Source organism: Trichechus manatus, unplaced genomic scaffold (assembly GCF_000243295.1).
Source record: "Trichechus manatus latirostris isolate Lorelei unplaced genomic scaffold, TriManLat1.0 scaffold00008, whole genome shotgun sequence".
NCBI lineage: Eukaryota > Metazoa > Chordata > Mammalia > Sirenia > Trichechidae > Trichechus > Trichechus manatus.
In genome coordinates, this window is record NW_004443944.1 from 34,148,142 (window position 1) to 34,169,521 (window position 21,380).

The 21,380-nt window shown below is 47.2% G+C and overlaps 1 pseudogene; it reads right to left on the reverse strand.

Annotated features, from left to right (window-relative positions):
• Positions 1-5,182: 5,182 nt before the first annotated feature.
• LOC101344007 (signal-regulatory protein beta-1-like) lies at positions 5,183-19,293 on the reverse strand (annotated as a pseudogene).
• Between the last annotated feature and the right edge of the window lie 2,087 nt (positions 19,294-21,380).

Below are 21,380 nucleotides of genomic sequence, written 5' to 3' on the forward strand. Positions count from 1 at the left end.
ATTGTTTTCTTGATATATTTTTTTCCATCCTTTGAGTTTTAGTTTGCTTGTGTCTTTGAGTCTAAGGTGTGTCTCTAGTAGGCAGTATATAGATTGATCATTTTTTTAATCCATTCTGCCACTCTCTGTCTCTTTATTGGTGCATTTAGTCCATTTACATTCAGTGTAATTATTGATAGATATGAGTTTTGTGCTATCATTTTGATGTATTTTGTGTGTGGTGTGTGTGTGTGTTGTTGACAGTTTCTTTGTTCCACTTAATTTTCTGTGCTGAGACATGTTTCTTTATATTTTCTCTTTTCATCATTTTCATTGTTATTGATTTTGTATTTGCCGAGTCTTTATGTTTTTCTTCTTTTCTATTTTGATGTGTAGGATTGTTAGTTTCCTTTGTGGTTACCTTAAAATTTACCTGTATGTTGCTAAATTTAAACCAATCCTTTATTTCTTGATATCACCTTAACCTCCTCTCCACGTGAAAGTTCCATGACTACACTATTTAGTCTCTCTTTTTTGTTTTATTGTTGTCATCTTTTACATATTGGCATCTCTGTTTCTGTATTTTCCATGTTTTAGCTTTGACTTATTTTTGTGACTTCCCTGTCTGGGTTGATATCTGGTTGCTCTGTCCTGTGTTCTAGTCTTAGGTTGTTATCTGATATTATTGATTCTCTAACTGGAGGACTTCCTTTAGTATTGTAATTTTGCTTTTGTTTTACAAATTCCCTTAACTTCTGTTTATCTAGAAATGCCCTAATTTTGCCATTATATTTGAGAGACAGTTTTACTGGATACATAATTCTCGGCTGGCAATTTTTTTCCTTCAAGGCTTTATATATGTCATCCCATTGCCTTCTTGCCTGCATGGTTTATGCTGAATATTTGGATCTTAGTCTTATTGACTCTCCTTTGTAGGTGACTTTTCGTTTATCCCTAGCTGCTCTTAAAATTCTCTGTTTATCTTTGGTTTTGGCAAGTTTGATTTTAATATGTCTTGGTCCCTTGGGGTTCAATGAGCTTCTTGGATAGATATCTTCTCATCTTTCACGATATCAGGGAAGTTTTCTACCAACAAATCTTCAACAATTCTCTCTGTATTTTCTGTTATCCTCCCCTGTTCTGGTACTCCAGTCACTCATAAGTTATTTCTCTTGATAGAATCCCACATAATTCTTAGTGTTTCTTCATTTTTTAAAATTCTTTTATCTGATTTTTCCTCAAATAAATTGGTGTCAAGTGCTTTATCTTCAATCTCACTAATTCTGACTTCCATTGCCTCAATTCTGCTCCTGTGTCTTTCTATTGAGTTGTCTAATTTTGAAAGTTTATTGTTAATGTTTTGAATTTCTACTTGCTGTCTCTCTGTGGATTCTTGCAGCCTGTTGAATTTGTCAGTTTGCTCCTGTATAACCTTCCTAAATTCGTCTGTTGCTTTGTCTGTGTCTTCCTTGGCTTGATCTGTGTTTTGCATAATCTCCTTCCTGATCTGTTGAAGAGCTCTGTATATTAATATTTGGAATTCTATCTCAGGTAATTCCAACACCTTTTCTTTCTCCAGGAGCTTTCCTGGTTCTTTGTTTTGGTCATTTGCTGAAGCCATCATTGTCTGCCTCTTTATGTGATTTGATATTGACTATTGTCTCTGAGCTATCAATAAGTTACTATATTTATTTACTTTATGTTTGCTTACCGTGTCCTAGCTTCTTGTTTGTTTTGTTTTGATATGCCTAAATATGCTGGTCATGTGAGCTACTTTGATTATTGGTGTCTTTGAAGCTCTCACGTACTGTCAACAGGTGGTTAGAGCTGCTACTAGGCATGTGAGCCCAGGAGTCTGTTTAGTTTTCTTGAGTGGATTCAGCTCATGCGTCTAGGTCGTCAGTGACCAAGTGTGTGGTACAGGTTCTCACCTACAGTCCTAGAGGGGCAGGGCTACATAGTGGTGATTGAAGCAGGCACAGGTATCTGGCTGCAGTAGGGGGTTATGTGCTGAGCAAGGTACAGGTTGATGGCTGCCCCTGAGTGTCTGGATGGAAGGCATATCCCTGTTCCCTAGAGTTCATAGGTGGGTGGGTTTTGCAGCCAGACTTTGGGCACCCAGTGCTGTTGGTTGTAAGGACTGGGGGGCACCACTTATTCTCTGATCCCTGTCACAGGTGGCTAGGTAGAGTTAGTGGAGTCACCAGTCCTCAGGCCCCTGATGTGGGTAGGTGAGGACCCTGCTTAATGGGCAGAGCGGTGTCAGATGTCAAGAATCTGCCACTCCCCCTTACCTGTTGCAGTTGAAAATAGACTTCAGGTATATACCCTGTTGTACTGTGATAATGAGGGCCTACGCTATTGAAATGGGCCCACACAGGTCTAGGCAGGGGTGAAAGGCATTCAGAGTCCATAGACCTCTTATGCCTGTGCCTAGGCAAAGGGGCAGTGCCTGCCCTGAGGTCCTGGCTTAGGGGAGCTGGAAGATTATTTTTTCCTGTTTGTTATTTGTTCCCTCTCCAAAGCTGGGAGACTGGCTCGGGCTCAGGTGATGGATCCCACTTCCAGCCCAAGGAGCGTAGCAATTGCTGAAGCCGGATCAGGATGGGAGCAGAGTGGGGAGGGGTCAGGTGAAGGAGAGAGAGGCACTTACCAGAGCGGAAAGGGTTGTTTTGATCCTGCATGGAAGGCTAGATGCTTACACTTAACTTTCACAGATCCAGCACTGCTTTCCCCTGCTCCAGAGGCTTGTGCAGACTCTCCGCTGCTTGGTTACTCCTGATGTGGAAAATGCATCCCGAGTGCTAGTGCTTGCCTCAGCCCTCATGTGCCAGGTGATCCAGCCTACAGAGTGCTGGCCAGGTCAGGTCTGGCAAATCCTCACTGCTTCTTAACTGTATCACCCGTCCTCTGCTCCTCAGTCCGACTCCTCAATTTTGTCTTTTATGTTCAGGGCTCCTAAATTGTCATATATAATCAATTCACTTGTTTCTTCGGGTCTTTGTTGTAAGAGGGAGCACGGGAAGTGTCTGCCAATTCCGCCATCTTGGCCTTGCCTCAGCCTTGCTAATTCTTACTTCTGTCATTTCCATTCTGCTCTTAAGGACAGCCGGTGAATTTTTTATTTCATATATTCTATGTTTTCATTCCATGATTACCTTTTGGTCTTTAAAAAGATTTTTTATTTCTTTGATGAGATTACCTATCTGTTTATTCATTTAAAAATATTTTCCTTTAGTCATTGATCATAGTTACAATAACTGAATCAAAATCTCAGCCTCCTAATACATACATGTATACATCTCAGGGGTGATCTCCGCTGATTACTGTTTATGTTGAAAGTTCCTAACATTTTCTCTTTCTTCATATGAGTAATTTCAGATTGTTTCCTGGACATTGTAAATGAAATATTGTAGAGATCTTGAATTATACTGCTCTAAAGAGAGTTGATTTTTTTTGAGACCATTCATTTGGCTAAATAGATTTTGGATAATTCATTTGGCTGAGTTAATGCACAGAATTTTTGCTACCCCTCTTGGTTTCCTCCTTTCTGGGATTCCCTGTCCTTCAGTGGCTGTGGTCACCAAAATGCTATCCTCTGATACTTCATCCAGTAAGATTGCAAGTTTCCATCCAAGTTGCAGCTGACTGGTGGTCATTGACTTGGGCTGATCCTTAGCAAAATGCCATAACAATGGGGAACACAGCCAGTGCTGCTCCCTTCATTCAGGGTTGATTCCTCTGCAGTTTTTGTCTGCTTTTGTTCACTCTCCAAAGTCTTCGGACAGTTGGTCCAGCACTTGTACATGCTATCTTCAGAAAAACTGGCCCAATGAGCTACTCCACCTTTTCTTAAATTCTTACTTTTTACACCTAAGACTTAGATCCAGCGAGAATTTGTTTTAGATTATGGCATAAGTATGAAGTCAAGTTTTATTTTCTTCCAGATGGACAATCAGTTATGCTGGCAACGTTTATTAATGTTTTCCTACTAGTTTGATATATCACCATTTCTCTCTATTTGTGGCACTTGTCTGTTTCCATTTCTGTAACAATTCTGTATATTTTCAAAGGCTCTGTAGCATATTCTAGTATTTGGTAAGCAGTCCCTCCATACTGTTATTTTTTATTCTTTTCTTAGTAGTGCTCATGAATATATCTTCTATTTAAATACAAACATTCTTCAGGGCACTGAAACACCACTTGGTGCTGCCATTTTGAAGGAAAACAAGAAATAGATTGATAACAGGTTGGAAAGGGGTGAGAAAAGGATACTCTGACACCCTCTTACTCTCCCAGGGGGGTGAATCAGTATAACCCTTTTAGGGGACAACATGGCAGTGTTACCATCGTCTTAAATAGGTGTGCCCTTTGACCACAAATGCTCCTTTGGGAATTCATCCCACAGGAATAGTTGCACATGAGGGAGATACAAGGATGCTAAATGCACCCTGCATCCAGTGGAATGTTTGTATGAACCCTAGGATAGGCAGAGGTTAGAATGAACAAGGAGGAGTGCTGTGGGCTGACATGGTCTGGAGAAATTAGTAAGTGTTAGATGAGGAAGGCAAGGGGTAGGATGCTATGAACAGGATGATCCCTCTCCTTCCCTTCTTCCCTCCTTCTCTTTGTCTTTCCTTCTTTCTTTAATATATTTATGTAAAAATATCTATAAAGATACATACGAAACTCTTACAGTAGTGGGTGAACTTGCTGTGGGATTTGGGAAGGGAGCTCACTTTAAAGTTCTAGTTTGTATTTACAGGCATCTAGATTATTCCATGGGAGCATTGGTAGAATTGGTTCAGTGGTAGAATTTGCTTCTTCCTTGAGGGAGACCTGTATTCAATTTCTGGTCACTGTACTGCACGTGCAGTCACCACCTACCTGTCAGTGGCAGGTTGCAGGTTGCTATGATGCTGAACAGGTTTCAGTGGAGCGTCCATGCTAAGACACACTAGGAAGAAATGCCTGGTAATCTACTTCCAAAAATCAGCCAACCCTATGGATCGCAACAGCCAACCAACCCCTTTGTGCATGAGGTTGCCATGAGTTGGGGCCAACTCAAAGGCAGCTAACAAAAACAACAGATTGTTCTATAATAAAGATGAATAACTACTTCTCACATTACAAAAATAATGATAAAATTAAGATACAATTTAAAAAGAGTTGGGTGGGGTGAAGTGGAGGCCTCACCAGGGGTTTACTCTGTGCTCTGGTACTTCGAGGTCAGGTTTTTGGTGACTGCTGCCTGCCCATCATGCGCCACCTGACAGGTGAGCACCACATCCTCCCTGTGAGTAGACAAGTTCACCAGGACCCAGCTTTTCAGGTTATATGTCCCATCCTTGTCCTCCATGGGGATTGAGGCTGAATCTGTTTAGGACATACTTCTGTTCTCCAACCAGATTAACTCTAGGCTCTTGAGGTAGAACTTCTTCACTTGTTGGGTGACTTTCACTTGGTTTCCCTGAATGGGATGTTGGGTAACCTTCAAGGTGGGTGGAACCGAAACAGCACAGAACAGAAGCCCTGACCCTGTGGAACAGACAGATCATGGGGCGGTGGAGGGGGGAAGTGGGAAATGGGGGTGGGTGGTGATCGATAACATTTAGCTCCCACCATCATGGCAAGGGAATCATGGAGGACAGTGCTAGGTATGCAGTAGGTGTTCAAACAATATATGTCCTCTTTGCATAATGAGGGAAATCACTAGCTACAGTGCCTGGCACACAGTAGGTGCTCAAAAGGACTGATAGCTACTATTAGGGTAATAATGAGTGAAATCAACAAGCACAATGCCTTACATGCAGTCGGAAAGTTATAACTGTACCAAAAATAAATAAAATCACCAAGCACATAGGGACTTAGTATGTAGTTCGTGCTCAGTAATTGCCATTGCTATTGGTAAAATAAATGAAACTGCTTAGCACTGTGCTTGGCACGTGGAAGGTGTTCAGCGGGAAGCTGCCATTAAAGTGTAATAAGTGAAAGTGGTGAGCAGTGTGACTGACACATTGTAGGTTTATGGTAATTGGGAGGGACTATTAGGAATTAGAATCCAGGAAGTTCAAGCCCTGGAGCAAACCTGGGAGAGCAGGCTGGGGGCTGAGTGGGGGTCTGGGCTGGGTGTGTGTCATTTACCTCGGATGGTCTCAGACGAGTTGGTTGTCCCATGAAGAGAGCCCTGCAAGGTACTATGGGCCACCTCGCAGATGACTTGACCATGGACGTCCTCTTGGGTCAGCTTCACCTGGGTCCTGCTGGAGACGTTGTAGGAGACAATGTTGCCTGGCAGGACCCCCTTGGTCTGGAGGGCTGAGAGCTCATTCCCATTTTTGAACCACTTCAGGGTGACATCTCTCGGGGAGAAGCCATGGGACTCACAGGTGAAGGTCATTATCTGTCCAGGTGTGATCCTCGCTGAGGGGCCGGATACCATGGGGGGAGAGGCCTTGATTACAAGAAGGAGTGTTTATAAGCAATCGCCATCCCTGCATTGTCACCGTGAACGTTAAGTGTGTGACACTCCTCAGACTCTTCGTGCTTACTGTTTTCTAATTCTGCTGATGATGCTGGGAGGGAGGGGTCACTGTCCTCATCTCATAGAGCAGGAAACAAAGGTTTGGAGACGTGAAGGGACCTGACTGACGGCAGACAGTGAGTGGCAGGGCCATCATGGAATTCTAGGCCTGAGTCTAAAGTCCACCTTCTTTTCTCTGCACCAGGTGATTTCCCCACCAATCTTAGCACTGGAGCAAGTTTTCTCACAAGTCTTATTCTTTGTATTAACTATTCCTAGCTGACCTCACCCAGAAGCCTTCCCATGTCAGAGAAAGCATTTACAGAAGTGAATGCAGGGGAAGAAGTCGCAGACTGGGCCTGGCATGGAAGCAGAATGGAGGCTGACCAGCCCACTGGTCGCCGAACGTCCCAGATTCCCATTGTAAAATGGGACCATAAGCATTCTCCTCCCAGTGCTGGTGAGGTTCAAATGAGAATGCCGGCATTTCTGCTCTGGACAAACCACAGAAGATGTTTAACAAATAAACAAACCCAAACCTATCTTTAACACAGACTCTGTTTACATCCAGAGTTCCCTCTCCTTCATGTCTTTAATATTTCATACTTTTCATTCTTTCCACCAACATTCCTGCAGCACCTAGTGTGTGCCAAGCCTGCAAATTGAAAGGAGGGAGCAGGAGAATGTTTCTCTGAACTGGGGTCTTCTTCTGGGGCAGCTTTGGGTGGAAAATTGCGAGGACTGAGTGCTGAGAAAGCCCAAAGACGATAATTGATTAACCGTTAATTACAGGACACACACATACACACACACAGACGGGGACGCTAAGCCCAGAAGCTCTTCCAGTGCCCTGAAAGCTTCCAGGAATCAAAGACTCTAAGAACCACGGCAGTCCTTACCTGCGGGCGGGTCCTAACAGAGCGCCTCTGGGGTCTCCAAATTGTTAACTATTACCCAGTTTTCTGCACCAGCAAATAGTACAAATATTTGCATTTGCAAATATATGACTTGCCTCCTAACCCATGGAACATTTTAGGGTATAGAAAGGAGGGGGTCACTTGAATAATCAAGTCATGAGAACACCAGCTGTCTGGATATCCCTAAAAGCACAACATGGGGTGGCCAGTGACCATTTATTGAGGGCTCCTGGGTCTGACGCTGAGCTGATCCCTCCTGCCCCTCAGCTCTTTCATCCTCCCACAGCCCTGTGCACTAGGCGACAGTAACCCCCATTTATTGCATGAGGCTCAGAGAGGCAGGTGCTGGCCAAGGACACACAGTGGGTACTGGCGGAGCTCACCCTACCCAAGGGCTGACTAATGTTAGCGTCTCTGTGCTTTATCTTTCTGAGCCTCAGTGCCAGTTTCTGCAAAAACTGCATGAAGACACCAACCTGGTAAGATTAGGGATGGTGTATGTGCAACGTGGAGACCGGCGTGTAGTAGGTGCTCAGTAAATAACAGCTAGTATTGAGATTGTAAGATCTGCTCATTACGAGTTCTTAAACTACGTATTTACTCTTTAGGCAGTAAGAAGGCAAAATAAAAGCACAGAAAAACACCAAAAAGATTCCCAAATCCTGCTCCCTGCAGCTACCACAACAGGAAAAAGAAAAAAGCAGTAGAAACCACCAAATTATAATTCTTCCTTTTTAAACTAATCCCCTCAGGACGCAAGTTTGGCGGATGGGTTCTCAAAACACAAACAAAATCACAGGCGGTTTCCCCCAGATTAGCTCTTTACAGAAGCTGGAAGCATTCTGAGGAGGGAGAGGGAGTAGATTTGGTCAGTGACACTTTGGTGCTGGAGTAGGGGTGGGTTCTGTGGCTGAACAGGGAGTATTTGTTGAAATTCCCCCACCTGTTCAGACACAGACATGTTTAAAGATGGGAAGGTTCCTAACAGTGAGCTGGATCTGAACCCAGCTTTGTCTGGGCTTCCCCTCTTGGTAGACAGAGAGGGTGGGAGCCCCTTCTCAGCCCCTGAGACATGTCCACGGTGTCCAAAGTGTCCACACCACACACCTAGGTCCTGTTTTCTCTGACCCCCAAAGGGCTGTCACTGACAGGTGCTATTCTGAAGCACCCACTCTCCAAAATCTGTTTTGAAGCCCCAGATCCATGGAGAACCTCCATTGTCAGGAAAAAAAATATAACTTTTCTTCTTTGACCCCGGAGAATGTGTAGCTCAGGGGCTATCAGCCCTGGCTGTGTATCAGAATCACCTGAAGTTATTTAAAAATTCAGATGCCCAGGCCCATGTCAGACCAATTAAATCAGAATTTCTAGAGAGGGACATGGGTCTTGGGATTTTTTCCAAAGTTCCCCAGGTGATATAATGAGCAGCCAAATTGACACCACTAAGGTAGTGAAACTTCACCCCCAAACCAGATTTATACTGGGGCCCTAGAGAGGAAATGTGACCTGTCTAAGGTCATATGACTTTGGCATAACATTTATAGGTGACATTTACAACATGCTGGGCACGCTTCTAAGCACTTTAACATTGGTATTAACTCTTCTCATCCTTGCAGCCTCTCTTAAAAAAAATAAAAATAAAAAACAAACCCATTGTCCTCGAGTCGATTACATAGAGACCCTATAGGACAGAGTAGAACTGCCCCATAGGGTTTCCAAGGAGCAGCTGGGGAATTCATACTGCTGACTTTTTGGTTAGCAGCCGAGTTTTTAACCACTGCATCACCAGGGCTCAGAGCCTCTCTAGGAGGTGGGAATTAGCATTGACAGATGAGGGCACCAAGGCCCAATGTGGTAACTTGTCTGAGGTCACAGCCAGGAAGTGGCAGAGCTGGGATTTGAACCCAAATGATCAGGCTCCAGCCCGCACTCTCATAACCCCTGCACTCCTGACTCTCAGTAATAACTGCAATCTAGGGACCTATATACATCCTCTCCAGTCCTCACAGAGCCCCCAAGTGGGCAGCCAGGATTATCCCTGTTTCACAGATGAGACTTGTTCAAAATCACAAGCTTTGAGATGTCAACAACCATCATTTATTGAAACTCTAGGGTGATGCAGGGCTTAAGCGTTTGGCAGCTAACAAAAGGTCAGTGGTTGGAATCCACCAGCCTCTCTTCCAGAGAAGGATGTGGCAGTCTGCTTCCGCAAAGATTTACAGCCTTGGAAACCCTGTAGGGCAGTTCAACTTTGTCCTATAGGGTCACCATGAGTTGGAATTGAGTTGATGGCAACAGATTTTTTTTTTTTAACTCTTGCACTAGGCTTATTATATTCCTCATAACATCCAGAAAGATGGGTGTGATTATCCACAGTTTACAGATGAGGAAAGTAAGTCTCAGTAAAGGGAACCAGATTGTCCAAGGTCATACAACCTTCAAATGACACCTGGATTTTCTGAGTGCTTACTGTGTGCTAGGTGCTTTACACAAAGGACTTCAAATCTTTTCAACTCTCATAAAAGGAGTCTGTGATTATTACCATTTTGCAGATGGGAAAACTGACGCTTTGAGGCATAAAGCAACTGTGTCCAAGTGCGAATTTCCTGTGGCCCCCTAAGCTTTCACATGCCATCAGTAGAGCAAATGCCCATCTTCAGGAGCCCTGACACTGACCACCACTGTCCTTTTCCCTTTGCGGTCCGTGGCTTCAGCAATTACAGCAAGAAGTTCCCTCTTCAGTCAGTGCCCAGGCTGGTTACTCTGCAGCAATAAACAGTAAGATGCCGGGCTCCTGACAACCTGCATCTGGAATGTAAACATTTGCTCACCAGGAACCCCAAGCACCCTTCAGGGACTGCCTTCCTCTCAGTCTCCTCGGTCTTCAGAGCTGTGCAGTGGGTGCTCGTTCTCTGTGGGGTACCCTGGGCCCCTCTCTGTTCCATCAGCACTGCTTTTACAGAGCTGGCTCCCAGGCTGCGTGGGGAAGGAGCAACATCACAGCAATGGGGGAAAAGATGCCTCATTCCTTTTAAGGATGCTGAGATGCCTCTTTAGGAATAGGTTCAACACATCCTGAGCTGTTTGCAGTATCTGTATGATCTGGGTTGCAAATCCAGCCCCTCCTGCCCCGGAGGGAGCTTTTTTTTTTTTTTTTTTTAATGTTTATTGCTGCAAAACAGAATAATATAAGATTTTAAAAGGAGAGGGCTGGAGCATTCTCCACACTTTAACAAGCACAGCGGGGTGTTGCTGAGAGCTGGGGCTGTGGAGTCAGGCTGCTTGGGGCAGCTCCCCTTCTAGCCACAGCCAGGTCCCCTCTCAGCCTCATGTCCCCACCTGTAAAATGGCAGTGAAGGGCCCCTCCCTCAGAGCCCTGGTTGTAAGGGTAAATGCCACCATGGGAACATGATGGAGCCCCCCGGCCCCCTCCCGGCTTTCTCATCCTGGCCGTCACCTGGGAAGACAGCGTGGCAGAGAGGGACGGGAACTCACTAGGAGTTAGCAGCGCTGAGTCAGGGTTGAGCCACTTGCTACAGTGACCACTTCCACAAGAGAGAGGGACGCACCATCTGGGAACCTCAGTGTCTCCGCCTGTAATGTCTGTAAATCAGGATAAAGCCGCCTTCCCGGCCTGTGTCCAGGGCTGTGGGGAAACGCAGTTGGCTGTGTTTGGGAGGGAATGTGGCCCGATCTATGTAAACTAAACTACCCATTATCCATGTAAACAAAATATCCACTTATCCACGTGAACTAAACTACCCACGATCTCTGACCCAGCACCATCACCCCCAGTGGACACCTTGCTTGAGGAGGACGATGCAGGTGCAGGTCATCCCTGGCGGCACCGTGTGAACAGCTCAAGACTGGGGACAGCCTAAGTATCCATTCACAGGAGACTAAAATAAATGATGACATGTCCATAGGATGGAGCATTCTGCAGCAGTTAAAAACAATGGGGAAGCTCTGCATATACTGAAGTGGCCAACAGAATGATCTGGCTGAACTTAGAGGTTTTCCAATCACCTATAGGCCTCGGGGTCTGAGTGCGAGGAGCATTCTGAACCTTTGGGAAATTGACAAAAAGGAGCAGTGCTGACTCCTGCTCAATCGTTTGGTTCAACGAGCATTTATTCAGCGCCTACTGTGCGCCAGGCTCTTCTGTGGACAGAGTGTCTAGCGCTGGAGCAGTAAGGAGCCTGGCCTGGAACCAGATTTGGGTTCTGGTCCAGATCCCACCGGTAATTCTCCCTGTGATTGTGGTCAGGGCCCTGTCGTCTCCCGGCCTCAGGTGCCCCATCTGTGAGTGGGGGCTGGGCTGGACAGTGTCTAAAGGTCCTTCAGGGCTGACGTCCAGGATCCAGGAGTTGCAAAGAGGATCCTGGGCCTCTGGCATAAAACCCAAAAGGAGCATCTTCTTTGCTGCCTCAACTGGTTAACTCCACATGAGGAGCCTCATCCCTGGGGTGAGGGGCATTCTGAGATGGCTCGGAGCCTCTGTGCTCAGTAGGGGTGTCGGTCCTGAATCATGGGGTTTTCCCGGCAGAGCCCTCGGCCAGGCTAGCCCTCTCGGCATCTCCCCCAACCAGGGCGCTCAGATCAAACAGTGAGTCTTTGCCTCTTAGGACTTTCTGCTCAGTGTGATGTTTCTGAAGACTAAACAAAGAATCTCACACCCCTCCCTGCCCTGGACCGACCCTCTCCTCCTTGGAGGGAAGAGAATGGAAGCTTTGTGGGAGGAGAGTTTTTGCCGGCTTTGTTCCTTGCTGTTTCCAAACACCGAGAGCAGAGTCTCTCACACAGTAAGTCCTCAGCAAGTGTTTGTCGAATAAGAGAAGACACGACCCCGATGCCGGGAAAGAATCTGGGGGCAGGATGTGAGGTTTGGCCTGTGACTGGGCAAGTCGCCCAAACTCTCAGTACCCTCATCTGCGGGGACCAGATTGGGAAAGGCAAGGGTTTGGAGCCAGGCTGACTAGGTTTCTAGACCTTTCTCCACCTTTTATCAGCTGTGGGGCCTTGAACAAATAGCATGCCCTCTAGGCCTCAGCTCCCTGATCTGTAAAAGGGGCTGAAAAGTGACCATGAGTATAAACACCCACCATCACACCTGATACTTAGCTGTTGCTCAAAGAATGGAGGGCGTTATTATTGAGTTGTTGTCACACACCGTGGGGAGGGGGCCCACACTACTCACCACTCAGTCACCTGTGTCCCGGGACCAGACTTAAACTCCACGTCATCAAGGCTCCCTTTTCTGAACTTCACACAGAAGTAGGTGCCAGCATCTGCTGGGATGATGCTACTGATGTGGATGGAAAAGTCCATGTGGCCTCTTCCTGTGTGGTCTGTAACATTTGTCACTCGGGGGAAGAGGCGTAAGTGGTCTAGGCCTCCTTTGAAACTGTAGACTAACTTCCAGTCTGGCCCAGCCCCCCTGAACCACTGGATGGGCCCCACGGGATGCAGAGAGGAGACTACGCAGGGCAGAGTGACCGCCTCTCCAGCTGCGACCGACCCCAACTACTCAACGTTGAATCACCTGCAGCTCCTCCTGACCTGTCACTCCTGCAGGAAACACAGGGCTGTTATTCATCCCACAGGTCCTGTCTGTTGTCTCAGGTGTTTATCAGCAACAGCTTCCACTGACTGAGTGCAAACCATGAGCTAGGCTTGTGCTCAGCACATCCCATGTATCATTTCATGGAATCCTCACCACAAGCCTACATGGTGAGACTGCATGACAGATGGGGAAACTGAGACACACAGTGGTTAATGACCTGGCAGATGTGGGTGTGGACCTGGCCTGAATGGAGCCCTGAGACCTCTCTGGAAGATCCCTGTCTGAGCTGGGCTCTGGGGTTAAAATCTGGATTTACCAGGAAGAAAGGGGGCCTGGTGTTCCCAGCAGAGGGAACAGCCAGGGCCAGGGCTCAGAGGTGTGTGGCAGCATGTGTGCCTGGGGCTCAGAAAGGAGCTTAGGTTCTGTTTCCAGCCTGGCCGGGGAAGCAGGATACAAGCAAAGAGCTGTACTCAGTGGTATGGGCTTTGTCCAGGCAATGGAGCCGTGAAAAAGATGTGGGATTTGAAGTAGAACTTGCACTGGAGTCCTGGCCCAGTGGCTTCCAGCCGTGTGACCCTGGGCATTCACTCAGGTGACTGACAGCCTCGGAGGGGGCACTCACGAGAGTGAGCTCTGCAAACTGCTCCTGAGCCTTAATCTCCTCTTCTGTGAAGTAGTTACTATGACCCCATCTCCAATCTCTGCGAGGATTAACTCCGTCTAGGGCAGAGACACTGTCAAAAAGAAGAGTTTAGACTTTGGAATCATCAGACCTGGTTTGAAACCTGGCTGGACCCCTTAATCATGTGTGAATTAACTTATCATGTGTGAATTAACTTGGTTCTATTTGTCTGTCTGCTTATCTACGAAATGGGTACAGCACCCCACCGCTCTGTTTTGTTCTGGAAAGACAAGGAGATCACGTATAGAAGTCACCTGACCCTATGAATGCCAGTGAATTTCCATGAGTCCTTAAACTAGCCCAAGCCAAATTTGGCCCACCCCACATCTGCAGAAGGGCCAGCTGTGACTGCTAATTGACCTCAACAGAGGATGCAGCAACAGGAGGAATGAATCAGAAAGAAAATCATCACCAGGGCCCTATTGTGAAGAGATAGGTCCAACAAGAACCACATCACCTCCTGTTTCCTGGCCGCCTTCTAGAATTTTCCCTCCCCAGTGCACCTGCATGGCTACCATCTTGCTGCCCATATCCCATATAAGCCCTGCTTTCCCGTAGCTCAGGGAGTAGGATCTGAGGAACTTCCTCCCAGTTCTTTGCTCTGGGCGTCGCAATAAAGTTAGTCTCTTTCTCAAACACCAGTGTCCAGATAATTGGCAAATCTGAGAGCGCCGGACAAAGACCCACCTTTCTGGGTTTGGTAACAGTCACTTAGCACCGAGCTGAGTACAGGGGACCCTATTCTTGTCGTTATACAGTGAATGAATGGGGAGGAGCTGCTGGATGCGGGACACACAGGAGCTGGACCCAGTCCAGGCATCCAGGGCTCCCGGGCTGGGCAGCGGGAAGGAGCCTGAGGCCCAAATCAAAGACCAATTGGAGCACATAAGACGGGGACCCTGGTAAGGAGACTGGGGGGACGAGGGGAGGACACAGGACGATGAAGGGGCAGGAGGACGATGAAGGGGCAGGAGGACATGAGATGTGTAGGGGCCGAGGGAGAATTGCTCAGGGCCTGATTCTGAACACAGTGGGGGCAAAGGGAGAGGTAATGGGAAGGGACAGACCACAATGACCAGGGAGAGAGAGAGAGAGAGAGAAAGAGAGCCTGCCAGAGAGAGAGGCAAAGGCAGACAGAATGAGAAGGTTAGGTGGAGTGGGGGAAAAGAGAGAATGAGGCAGACAGAGACGGGGAGCGGTGACAGCCTGGTGTGTGGGGAGACAGGAGATCTGGTCCCAGCCTGACTGTCCACTGCCCCGCGATGTGCCTTGGGCAATTCCTGCCCTCCCTAGGCCCCTTTGCCTTGCACGTCAGCCAGGGCTGCAGCAGATGCCCTGAGCAGCCCATTCCAGCTCTGAGCTGGGCAGGAGAGAGCCCTTGTGGATTTGCCCACCAGCCTGTGGGCCTGACACTTCCCGGCTGGCAGGAACAGGCGCCCAAGGGAAGGGAGACACACAGGTCCCAGTGTGACCCCCACTGGCCTAGCCCCGGGCCTGAGAACAGGTCTCATCCACCTGTCCCTCTTGCTGCCTCTTACCCCCTTCCCAGCCTCACCCTGCCCTGGCTCCTGGGCCAGGGATTGCCCTTGGGGCCCCGTTCTCGTGGCAGGTGTGCAGAGTCTCAGAGCAAGAGCCTGCTCTTCGCAGAACGGGGAGGAAGCTACGGCCCATAGAGTCAGGGGCGCAGCCACTGTCACCCAGCTGAGAGGGGTGGGGCTGGTGCCAGGTGTGTGAGAGACACAAGGATGTACAGGCGCACCAGCAGCAGAGACAAGAAGCATCCCAGCAACATCAAAGGCATCACTGCAGCTGCCAACTGTAGAGCCAGGCACATTCCCAGTGGGTTAGCGTTTCCACATCGGAGACAGGACAGTCTGGAAATGCTGCTTGGAAGCAGTGCAGGCTCTGGGGCCAGCAGGTAAGATGAGGATACAGATTCCCCTCTCAGCAAGCCCAGCACCCACCCTCTCTGCACCTCATCATCTGTAAGGTGAGGGACCGGCATCTACCCCCAGGGTAGCCCTGAGGACTGCATGACCCAGTCGTCCATACTGCCTGCCGCGTAGGTGGTGCTGGCCAACTTGCGGTTCCTGTCCCATTATTATCGTCACACGGATACATTATGTTTATTTGATTTTCTTTCAATCATCATACCCCCCACTAGCTTGTAAGATCAATGGAGACGGTTTCCAGACCCTCACCTGGAACAGTGTCTGACCCAACACTAAAAACAAAACAAAAACAAAGAACAAGAGCTGCCTAATTTATTACGAATCATGGCGGCCCCACGTGTGTCAGAGTAGACCTGTGCTCCGTAGGGTTTTCAATGGCTGACTTTTGGAAGTAGATTGATTGTCAGGCTTTTCTTCTGAGGTGCCTTCGGATGTACTCAAACCTCCAACCTTTCAATTAGCAGCCAGGCATACTGACTGTTTGACCACCCAGGCACACACTAAAGCAAAAAAATCTGTTGCCATTGATGTGACTCATGGTGACTCCATGTGTGCATAGAGAACTGTGCTCCAGAGGATTTTCAAGGCTGTGACTGTTTGGAAACAGATGGCCAGGCCTTTCTTCCGAGGCTCCTCTGTATGGGTTCTAACTGCCACCTTTCAGATAGTTGTAGAGTGCTTAACTGTTTGCTTAACTGTTTGCACCACCCAGGGACTCCAGGCACGCACACTAGGCCCGCAGTAAATATATGCTGAATATGCTGAATGAATGCAGGAATGAATGAATGAGGGATTGTACTTGCTCCATGACCCTGGGCAAATCCCCTCTCTGAGACACTCTCCTCATCTGTGAAATGGAGCTAAGGCTGGCATTTCCAGGAGACAGTGCAAGCCTGGAGCCTGGGCTGAGCAGCTCACAGATCGAGTGTTGTAACTGGCAGTTATTATTATCGTTATCGCTAACACCACGCCGGGCTGTGAGTCAGCAGTCAGTGCAGCGGGGCAGGGAGCTGCGGAGTCGGGAGCAGCATGTTGGAGCAGGGCTGTTCTTGTGGTGCCGCCGGAGGCCTGTGATCACCCCCGGGCAGGCGACAGTAAAATCTGGAGTTGTGGGGGCTGGCTCCCTTTTTTTTTTAGCTCCTCTCAAGATCTCTCCACCTTCTGCAGCCAGATTTAGGCTGCTTAGTTAATTAGCTAGTGTTTATAAAGCGTTTGAAGAATTTTAAAAGTGCAATGTAAGTGCCAAATATTATTTTAATCTGTGTATGTGTGTGTTTTTCCAGCAGAGTTCTATCTATCTTTCTTTCTTTTCTTTTTCTCTGCAGGTTCTGTTCCGGGAAACAGGCTTGTTAAAAATCACTCCTGGGGCTCTGGGCCTGGGGTCATCACGCTGGCATAGCTGACAATACCATTTCCTGCTGCTCCTGCCCTCCTGGCAGGGAAAGCGACTGTTGGGGGGCTGAGAGGTCTCCTGGAGATGAGTGTGGCTGGGCAGGCGTCTCACATGCTGCTGGTGGGAGTGGGGATTGGAACCTCCTAAATGGATCCTTGGTGGCACAAATGGTTTGTGCTTGACTACTAACCTAAAGGTTGGCAGTTCAAACCACCCAGCGGTGCTGCAGAAGAAAGGCCTGGTGATCTCCTTCCAAAAGGTCACAGCCGTGAAAGCCCTATGGAGCACAGTTCTACTCTGCAATACATGAGGTTGCCATGAGTCAGAATGGACTTGACAGCAATGGGTTGTTTGGAAAGTTGTTTGGCAGGATGTACCAAAGACGTGAAAACTGTAAAAAGCCTTTTGGGCTGGGCTGGTCCACTTCTGGGACTTTACCCGAGGTCATTACCCCAAATATGGAGTGTGCTTTCTGCATAACAATCTTCAAACAGTTGGAAAAAAGTCCAAATGGCCAATGATGGGGAATGGTTAAGTGAGTTATGGCCTATCCCCTACATGGAATTATAAGCAGCCATAAAAAGCCATCACCATGAAAACTGTGGTAGTACAGACATTTTCATGATATAATTTTAAATGATATTATCATTACACAAATAAAACATGTTTATTGCAAGGCATTTAGAAAAAACAAAAAGCATAAAAATAAAGTAATAATCTCATATAATACCATCAAAGATAACTACAAACAACATTCTGAGTGGGAAAAAAAAGGAAAAATCAAGAGTAACTTAACATCCAAAGAAAGGAGGCTGGTTGATCCTGTTACCGTGCGTCCACGTGATGGCCAAGTCTACAGCATGAAAACTGACAGTGTAGACTGGTGATGATCGACGTGGAAATACGGTACGAGAATCGTGGTGGTGCCCAAGTGATACGTTCACTGTGATGGCAAACTTCTATTGTTTTAAATGAATATATGACATTAAGGATTAGCCGTGATTAATTTTGAGTAGCAGATTTACAAGGGATTTTGCTCTTGTTTATATTTCCTGTTTAAATAAAGTATATATAACTTGTGCAGTAAGAAAAGTTGAAGAAAAAACTGTACCTTCAGTGTCATCGTGACTATGTAAAATAAAACAACTATTTTATACTATATGTATAAATTACATATATAATACAATATTATAATTATACATATATAATTTTATTTGTATAAAATACATATAAAACTATTTGTATAAAATGCACAGTTTTATTTTACAAATGTATATATAATATATGCTCACATATGTATATAAACACCTGTAAGTTATTATACAAATGATAATATATTGCCTGTACTATACACGCAACTTCTTTGGATCATGAATCTAAAACTCGTGGGAGTTTATCTTTATTTCCCTTCTGCTTCGGGTATTTTTCTGATTTTCTAAACCAGATGAACATTAAACAATTCTATAGAATCTTGGTTTGTTTCTGTAAAAAGCTGTACAGATACATGTGTTCCTTTTGTGTTTATTGTTTGAGTGAGCCGTCCCCAGGGATTCTGTGTTTTGCTCACTGCCATTTCCCTAGCTCCTGATAGGAGGTTTGGCACAGAGTAGGTGCTCCATAAATATTTGCTGACTGACAAACCACTGAATGTATAGAGAAAAGGGTCTAGAATGGAAAACCCCCAAATGTTTCAGCGTGTTGCCTTTGGGAAGTGGAATAGGGAGAGGGCCAGGTTTTCTTTTTACTTTATAGTAAACAATATATTAAAGTCTTTTTTTCTCACCATGAATATTTGTTGCTTTTGGGAAAAAATAAAAGTAACGAAATAAAACATGTGACTAAGCTTTCTAGCGGGAGGGGTCAGCACAGTGGATGGTGACGGCCCCCTGTATTTGCTATAGAGGAACCAGTGTCAACAGGACACTGGGCGCCCACAGCACAGGGCCAGTCAGGACTTCATTCCTGAATCCCACTGTGTGCCAGGCGCTGAGCTAAGGGCTGTGAAGCGGCTGTGGTCCCTGCCCTCAGGGAGCTTGTGTGCTGGCTGTGAAGACAGAGGTTAAGGAAACAATTCGAATGATTACATTTGGAATGAGCCCTCCAGCCCCCTTAGCCACGTGGCTCCCGCTGACGTCTTGACCCCCATCTCCTGCACCCTCCCTGTGACCCACTGTGCTCCTGGAACCCCACTCTCCTTCGTCTTCCTCAAATAGGCCAAGGAGGGCAGGGCCACCTGTAACTGCTGCTGAGAGATGCAGTAAGATGGGGGCTGAGAACTGGCCATCGGGCTTGGGAAAATGTATTTGACACAGTAATCCTGTGAGAGCTAGAACTCGAAGGGACTGCCTTGTTTGTTTGGGTCTTGAAAGTTTTCCAGCTTTTGATAGCGTGCAGTTATTACTGCTGGGCTTGTTGTCTTGACAACCTGAGGACCTTCTGTCCCACCTCCCTGTTTTGCAGAGGGAGAAACTGAGGCCTGGAGGCGAGTCTGGGCGAGGCTGAGGACTCAGGTAGGTGGACTTCCTACTTTAAGGCCCCACGCGTTCCTATAGGACGGGCCTGTTCTTCACAGCAAGGTTTCCATCAGTACATTGTGTGGATTGGGCAGACAGAGAAGCCCTCACATATCCTCAAAGCAGCCTGTGCGTGAGTGCCATTATTACCATCCCTTCTTACAGACATGGGAACTGAGACCCAGACAGGCAGGCAAGTGGCAGAGCTGGCTTCAGCCGCAAAAGGCTGGTTTCGGAGCCTGTGTCCACCATGTGCATTTGCTTCTCCCGAAGATGAAGGAGTCCCTCCAGCTTTGGCTGCTGGACTCTCAGGCTGCCAACAATGCACACACACATTTCCCCAGCAGAGATAAACCAAAACCCAAAACCAAACCAGTTGCCGTTGAGTCGATTCGGACTCATAGCAGCCCTATAGGACAGAGTAGAACTGCCCCATAGAGTTTCCAAGGAGCGGCTGGTGAATTCGAACTGCCAACCTTTTCGGTTAGTATCCTGAGCTAAGTGACATGCATTTATTCAATGACATTTGCCAAGGTTTCAGCATACTCTGCTGCTGATAGCATACAGTTCCCAGCTGACACTATTCATGGTTTCCTTTTATAGAGCTTTTAGCAGCTCACAAAAAGCACTTTCGACAGCTCTTAGCTCTCTCAAAACTCAGCAGTCCTCATGGGAGAGGATACAGCAGCAGCTTTTCCATTTTGCTGAGGGGGAAACTGAGACTCAGAGGGGAAGACGCTTGCTTGAGAGCACACAGCTCAGCAAGTGGGGCATGCTGGATTCGAACTCGGGAATGAGCCCAAAAGCCAGTGTCCTTCCCACTGCTTCCCCTGATGGAGAGGGAGTTTGGGGCATCATCATGAGGAAGGGCAAGACAACATCAGGGCTGGGCCAACAGATCTGAAAGGGACCCACAGGAGAACATCCACACCAAGCCTGCATGTCACAGAGGGGTAAACTGACAGAGGGGCAGAGTAGTGGGTTTCAGGTCTCCCAGCTGGTAAATAAAGGAGCAGGGACTCCACCTTCTCTTTTGACCCCCAAAGCATAAAATGATAACACAGTAATAAAGGTTGACGTGCTGGGATGCTAACTGAAAGGTTGGAGGTTTGAGTCCACCCAGAGGTGCCTTGGAAGAAAGTTCTGGAGATCTACTTTCAAAAGATCAGCCATTATAAACCCTATGGAGCAGAGTTCTACTCTGACACACACGGGGTTGCCATGAGGTGGAATAGACTCTGCAGCAACTGGTTTAGTAACAGTGACTAACAAGCCTTGACCCCTGCCCCTGCGGAGAGCACGACCGGTCTCACCTGACCTCCACGGTGACCCAGCAAGACAGTACTGACACCCTCCCACTTCAGAGGGGACAAGACTGGGGCTCAGGGAGGTACAGGCTCTTGGCCAAGGTCACAGGGCTGGTGAGTGGTCTGACTCCACCTGCGTCCTCGCCCCCCCCACCGCCACCGCCTTGTGCAATGACTTTTTGTGAGAGGGTGACCCTGAGTCGGGCCCTCCAGACCTAGTTCCAGAGAAGAGAGTACAGTGTCGATGATATCACATTTCATGGTTTGCACAGCACCTGCTTACTCATCATGCTTTCTAACCTGGGCAGGCAGTTTTGGAAAGTTGCAGTTTTCAGTACAAAATCTGGGGTTTCTTGGTTCCTCCCCCAGCTCCACCTTGCACTGATATTTTAGGGTTCCTTATGGCATGACTTGAAATGAGAAGAAACAGCTGCAAAATCCATTAATAATGAGAACGTGGAATGTATGAAGTATGAATCTAGGGAAATTGGAAATCGTCAAAAATGAAATGGAACACATAAACATCAATATCCTAGGCATTAGTCGACTGA